The 6874-nt window shown below is 37.5% G+C and overlaps 1 long non-coding RNA gene across 1 annotated transcript in view; it reads left to right on the top strand.

Moving 5' to 3' along the window:
- The first annotated feature begins 1083 nt into the window (after positions 1-1083).
- The window catches only part of LOC122811186, a 217202-nt gene continuing 211411 nt past the window's right edge, over positions 1084-6874 (top strand). The window contains exon 1 of the long non-coding RNA XR_006366222.1: positions 1084-1133. This is a non-coding gene — a long non-coding RNA (uncharacterized LOC122811186). The remainder of the gene's footprint in view (positions 1134-6874) is intronic.

Below are 6874 nucleotides of genomic sequence, written 5' to 3'. Positions count from 1 at the left end.
CTACTAATGCTGGTCTCACCACAGCTTCACTCTGTTGGGATACAATGCTCCTTTGCTTCTTCTCTCACCAGAAGTAAATGTTAGCACCAATCCCAAGAAGAGAAGCAGGGCACAGCATGTTTGGTGATCCACAGTCTTGTCCCAGATGATGCAAGGGTCTGTAGGCTTGTAGCCTTTTTCTGGTAGATGTCTCAAATAGCAACCAGACCATTCAGGTACGTTAAGCACAGACACTCACTCTCCAACCAGAAATAGTCAGGAATCAATGCACTCTGCTCCTACTCTCACCAGGATCAGAATATAAGCACAGATTCCAAGCTGTCACCTATAAAACAGTTATTAAGCTTTCTGGTGATCAGCAGTCTCCAGGAAATAATGTCACTGTACTCCTTCTCTCACCAGGAGAAAACAGAAGCACTAATCCCAAGATGACTACTGAGAGGCGGAATGTGGGCTTCCCAATAACTGATGATCTTGCAATAGATGCTTAAAGGTAAGATGAAAAAAATGGTCTATCTTAAACAATACAGTGTGCACCAGAGGAGTTAGATGTGAAAGTAACTAACTTAAGTTTTACCTGTCTGGAGAGTCACTATTTTGAAAACGGCAAGATAGACTGAAAGGGGGTGGTCACTTTTGTGTTCTGGTACTATGGAATACAGTAGGGTGGCCAATAAATTTAAATAGTTGAAGAGGAGTGATTTCACAAAATGATAATTTTGTGCTTACTCACACTAGCCAGTAAAAGCAGAGAGAAAATGAGATAAATGGTCAAATTAACATAAGGGGCAGGCAACGAGAAACACAGTGGTGTTTAAGAACAGAACAGTAATCAGGTGGGAGGGTGGGAAAATTTCTGTCTGACTCACAAGCCATCATTCGTACAGTGTTGAGAGTTCACAGGAGCAAAGGCTAGTAATATTGCTGCTTTTGACTGAAGCATAAAACAGTATATATTGTTGGACTACACTGTCACTTACCAAGTTTTAACTGTTCACAGAAAAAGTAATTTGCCTTGCAAAAATAAAGTTAGTCATTGATATTGATGATTTTTTGACTGCTATTATTTGTTTACTGTTTTTCAGATATAAAGAAAAAACACAGCATTGACCTGTCTGTAAAGTAACATCTTGGTGAGTACTGTCTATGTTAGTTATGTTCAGAATTTCACTTATATGTGGAATGTGTTATGTACAAAGGATAGTATGGATGATGGACCATTGATCATGAGGAAGTGCTATAATATAAGCTTGATGTTGAGTTGCTCCTGTAATGAGATGTACTGAATCTAGAAGGGAATTGTTGACATTGCCCTAACAGTGTTGCAGGACCTAGACCTTGACTCAGATGTGTGTCTACCATGACCACCATGTGTTGTGGAAGTCTGGTATGATTTCGCTGCATTTTACTTTGGTGAATCCACATGAATACTTGCAGCACTTTCCTGAGATAAATATAGTATTTGGCCTACATGCCCACTATACATGTGGACAAACCCTCATCCACATTCAGCCCTGTTTACAATATGTTTGTCTGGTAAGCCTTTACATAGAGTCTGCTATGACTATGATGTGTAACCATACTGTGCATGAGGAGGATCATCGTGGTGTTGTCTGTTTCTCTTTCCCTCACCACATACTGGTGAATTTCCTCATGTATATCCTTCAGTACTCAAAACCATCTCTACCTGACTACCAGTGGCAGTAGCCAGTGCCTGAATTATGTAACAACACATCTGCTGTTGGGAAGTCCAGGCCTTGCATGTCTCTGGTGGCAACTGTGAAATGTGTCTTCACCTAGTACCTCCATGTGAAGGTGTGACAGTGAGTACTGCTGCATCTGAAAGGGTAGTCTCTTCATCAAGGGGTGCAGGTTGCACACAAGAAACATTTTCTGATTCAATAAATAAAGGAAAGCACTAAACATTTGTGTGGACTATTGTGTAAAGAACCTTTTTGGTATTTTATGAGTCATGATAGATTGCACAGAATGATGCTGACAGTTCAAAAATGGGATGAGATAATGCAGTTCTGCCTACATGCAGATACAAAATATTAAAATAGTTTTTTCTACAGGTGCACAATATAATCTCTCTCTCTTCCTCTTTCTGAATTTTACTTTGATATCAACATATGGAAACTCAGTACATGAGCTTACAGCTGTAAAGGTAAAAAAAAAAGCTGGACATTTATCCATTTTGCAGAAATTAATTCTTTTACAGAGATTCAATCACTTGTCCACAAAAGGAAAGTCATCTGTAAAGTGAACATAAAATAAAACAATGTTAAAACCATCTATCCTATAAAAATAATTTCCCCATTGTTCCATTTCTGTATTTGCAAATGATGGTGCCAAGGATTATTTCATCAAAAGTAGTGGTATATGTGTTTTAAAGGAATATCACTTAATTTCTAACTTTCTCATCTAGACCTTAATTTTTAAGCATAAAGTTGTTACATTCTATGCAGTAATCTAACTAGTGTACCTGATAACCCAATTAACTGATTCTGCCCTTCTCATAAAATTATAGTGGACAATACGCTTACCTATGAATTAATGACTATGACATGTGGCTCAACTTAGAAAAATACCTGTGCAGAGTCGTAGTTGGACATCCCTAGTCTCAGGAACTGAATCTTAATTAAATGTAAAAGTTGAAGTAGCTACAAATAATAATAATAATAGTTAAGGCATTAAAGAATCACCTGATTGTGATAGGCAATGTATAAAAAAATGATGCAGGCTGAATTATAGGCATTTGAAAAATGACTATATACTGTGCAGTATATTAAAACATGTTTTATTTCATGACACTGAAAACACATTGAAGGAGAATGTGGCATAAAAACTGAATGTACATCTGGCAGCTATAAAGTAGGTTTTCCTGCAATAATGCTACACAGTTAAGGTTATCTATCTCCTGTTGTGTCTAAACTTTTGAAGGTATAAGCTGATTTTGTCCTTAGTCAGCATATCCCCAGCCATGTCACTGCAGCTCAAGATGAAAAAAAAATCCCTTATTTATCTACTTGTAGGTAATGACTGATTCAGAGAGCCTCCTATGCTATACTCACAGACATCTGCTATTAAATTTGAATTTTTAGGCCATCTTCTGCTAGCAATAACTTTTCCATGCATAAAGGATAAAGGGTAAAACAGCATAAATGAGCGGATATTTAATAAGTATGATATCCAAACAACTGAACAGTCTCACTCCAGCCAGAGGTTTGAAAAGCAGCATTTTAGATAATATGTTGGCAGTTACTCCTCTAACATTAAGTGCAGCCATGAGCATGGGTAAAGACTAAAACACCTATTACAACCCTTTACTCTTCAGTGAAAAAAGCAGGCTTCAAATAATTAATTTCCAGTAGAGTATCTTTATTTGTTTTATTCCACTTTTTTGTAAAGACTGCATTATTGATTTAGTGATACCCATTGCTTTGACCTGTGGGTGTGAAACAATGCCTATCATTATCAGGCGTGATACATTCTTCTGTTTCCCTGTTCAATAGCATACTGCTGTAAGACTGAATTCAGAAGGCCATTGCTAAATTGCAGAGCATTCTCTACCAGTTAAGCCTCATCAGTTCAAAGGTGTGTTATAACAGAGCATTTTCATCTTAATTCTTACCTAGGCATCTAAATGTCTGGAAAAATATTTGATACGCATGGGAAAATAGGTACATTGAGGTTATGTGTATTACAAATAAAAAATAACCAATTTTTATTTTGCCTGGTGTGGAACACCTAGATGCTAACCATACCACACACTGATCAGTCTTTCTCAACACACTTTGTAGTACATTCGTATCTATCAGCTGTACATAACTGTATGCTTGTCCTGACCATTGCAAACATATCAAATTATTATCATTCAGAGTAAACACTAGTTTGCAACTTCAATGACATTTAATAGCATTTTGAACCCTTCCTCTTCCTCATCCATTCTTTTCCTTCTTGCTTGGTTGTTTTTTTCATTCTCTACCACATCCATTTCAGATTTTGCAGTCCAGATCCATTGTTTACTGCTTTGCATTAGTCTTCACATGCTCAGCTACAAAAAAGGTGGATAGGATTTAGTAACAGTAAAATTAATTGCCACAAAAACAAACATAGCAAAAATACACCACTGCTGTCGACAAAAAAAAAAGCACCAAAAAAAAAAGCACATATGTTGTGAATTAAAGGGGGTGGAACTAAAGGGAAAAAATGCCAAAGGATGTGGTGGGTCTTGATGCCGGTTTACAGAAGATGACAGACACACTACTCATCAATGAAATAAAAAAGCTGGTAATTAAAACCAAAACTTTTTATTGGATATCCAACATCATCAGTAACTCTCTAACATAATAAGACTTCTTCAAACAGAATAATGCTTAATGAAATCATCCTTAAATACAAAAATTGCATCATATGACTCAATTAATGTTTTAACCTCTTCCTACTTATAAATCACCTGTTAATATCAAAGTTAGCAAATATGAAAGAGTATAATCAGGAAGGAAGAAGCAGGGCCATGGGGTAGGTGCATCTACCAAATGCCAGGTCCCACTACAGCTGTTGCACTGACCCAATCCTTATTAAAGATCGGCCAGTGTACAGGTACCTGAACAGACGTCTTCTGGATTTTTCACTGTGTGTAACTAAAACTGCTGAAGTTAAATTCTATATCAATAATTTCACTGGTATGCCACCAGCCATTACAAAGCAAATAAGTTGTGAGCATGCTCAGTGCTCACAGAACGTTGTCAAGTATCCCCCTGTGTAGCTGACTACTACCTCAGATGTGTCATTATTCACTTGTATCAGGTTGACAGCAAGAGTATTTGATAAATAAATGAAAGCAGAAAAAATAACAGCCTGCTACATCAAATTAAACACTCATAAAGGAACAATATAAATGCACAAAGCACTTCCACTGAAACATTAAAACAAGTAGTTTTGCATGGGACAAGAACACCCCCACACTCTATTTTGAGTTTCATCCGCTGCATCTCATTGCACTAACTCCATGTTTATACCACTGATGAGAAAGGGCACAAAAATAATTTCTACTCATTATCTTCAGCATTCTTCTGTAAAACAGAGTATAAATAAACTGCATTCATGGTTCAAGAAAAAAGCAAAAACAAATTCCCCGCTTTCGTTTTCCTGTCCATTAAACTTCCCACCAAACTCTCTGCTTTCTGATTCCCACTCTCCCATCTCTCTACTCCATTACTAGCATTGCCCAAATTTCCCACACCCTAACTTTCAATGTTCTTTCTTACCACTGCTGCAGTATTCTTTGCTCATAATGTCTGGCCAGCATACCAAAGCCTTTACACCTTGCAGGTATCACACATCAGATGTGTGCCCTATGTGCAGGGAGTAAAGTAGATATGTAACGTACAGGTGCTTAATCGTAGATATGTAACGTACAGGTGCCTAATCATAGATATGTAATGTAGAGGTGCCTAATCGTAGATATGTAAGGTACAGGTGTCTAATCGTAGATATGTAACGTACAGGTGCCTAATCGTAGATATGTAACGTACAGGTGCCTAATCGTAGATATGTAACGTGCAGGTGCCTAATCGTAGATATGTAACGTACAGGTGCCTAATCGTAGATATGTAATGTACAGGTGCCTAATTGTAGATATGTAATGTACAGGTGCCTAATCCTCCAGTGATTTTTGCTGCCAGTCTGAATGCTACCTCTGAATTTGGTCTGTGCTGTGTTCACTAAGCTAGTTCATCTACTGAGCCTTCTAAAGATGTGTCCCATCAAGGTTCCTTCCATTCTTTTTTTCCTGCTTGTAATTTGTTTTCATGTCATCCAGGAAGGGAAAATGTAAGTGTGGGAAGCAGATGCTCATAAAGATAGCCACAAAAAGTGCCTTTTGTGTTTGTGTGCTATGCACAACCACACTCAGTATGATATCTGTTAGACGTTTGTCCCCAAGACACTCTGTAGCCATTTGTCATCCCTTTCTATTTATTTGGAAAACAAATGCCTGAAGTTATTGACACAGGGTATCATGGCTGAAACCATCTGTACCAAAGTTTAGCTGCTACTTAAGAAAAAAGGTAAAACCTGCTGCTTTCCAGCCTCCACTGGACATCTCCCTTAGGTTGGATGAAGAACCTGAGGACTGGATGGTGCTAATGCCAGTTTCCTCTGCAACTACCCAGTTGGAGGCCGACTCTATACCTCTCAATTGTACAGATTTTCACAGAATGTCCAGATTTTTGCCTCATATTTTTGGTCTGTTTTTCATAAAATTGTGGTTTTCTGACAAATTATTGGCTAATCATTAAAGATTGAAGTCAGAAAATAACATACATTTGAATTTCAACCTTCAAACCCTTCAGAAAATTCATGCTAATGCAAAACCTGTTATTTTATCAACTTTCTAAGTTTGTAAGAGCAAATATATGACTTCTGTGGCTAAGGAGCCTCGCAAACAGTGGCAGGACTTTAATCATGGTCTGTTTAATGCCCTAATGGCTCTGAAATTCCTATAGGGGTTGTCTGTCCTGGCTGCTGCTCCCTAGTCCTCCACCCCATCTAAGAGGATTCTGATTCTTCTGAATTTCCATTTTAAATATGTACTTTTGTAGATGTGAATTTAATTTGAATTGTTTGGAGCTTATCTCCCCGGGCCTCTACTGAAAATATATATATATATATATATATATATATATATATACAGCAAGACTAGCCCGGTCAACAAATGTAAAATAAATAAAAATAAATGAGGAGTTGTTCTCTTTTGAAGAATCCTTAGCATATTCTTCAGAGAAACACACTCCTTTGGCTATGGGATTTGATGATGAAGATTATATCCTGACTCTCCTTTTGAGGAATTAGCCTTTGGAGACACAGT

This window comes from Protopterus annectens, chromosome 9.part0 (assembly GCF_019279795.1).
Source record: "Protopterus annectens isolate FY-2018-M chromosome 9.part0, PAN1.0, whole genome shotgun sequence".
Lineage (NCBI taxonomy): Eukaryota > Metazoa > Chordata > Ceratodontiformes > Protopteridae > Protopterus > Protopterus annectens.
This window is presented reverse-complemented; position numbering and strand designations above follow the sequence as displayed.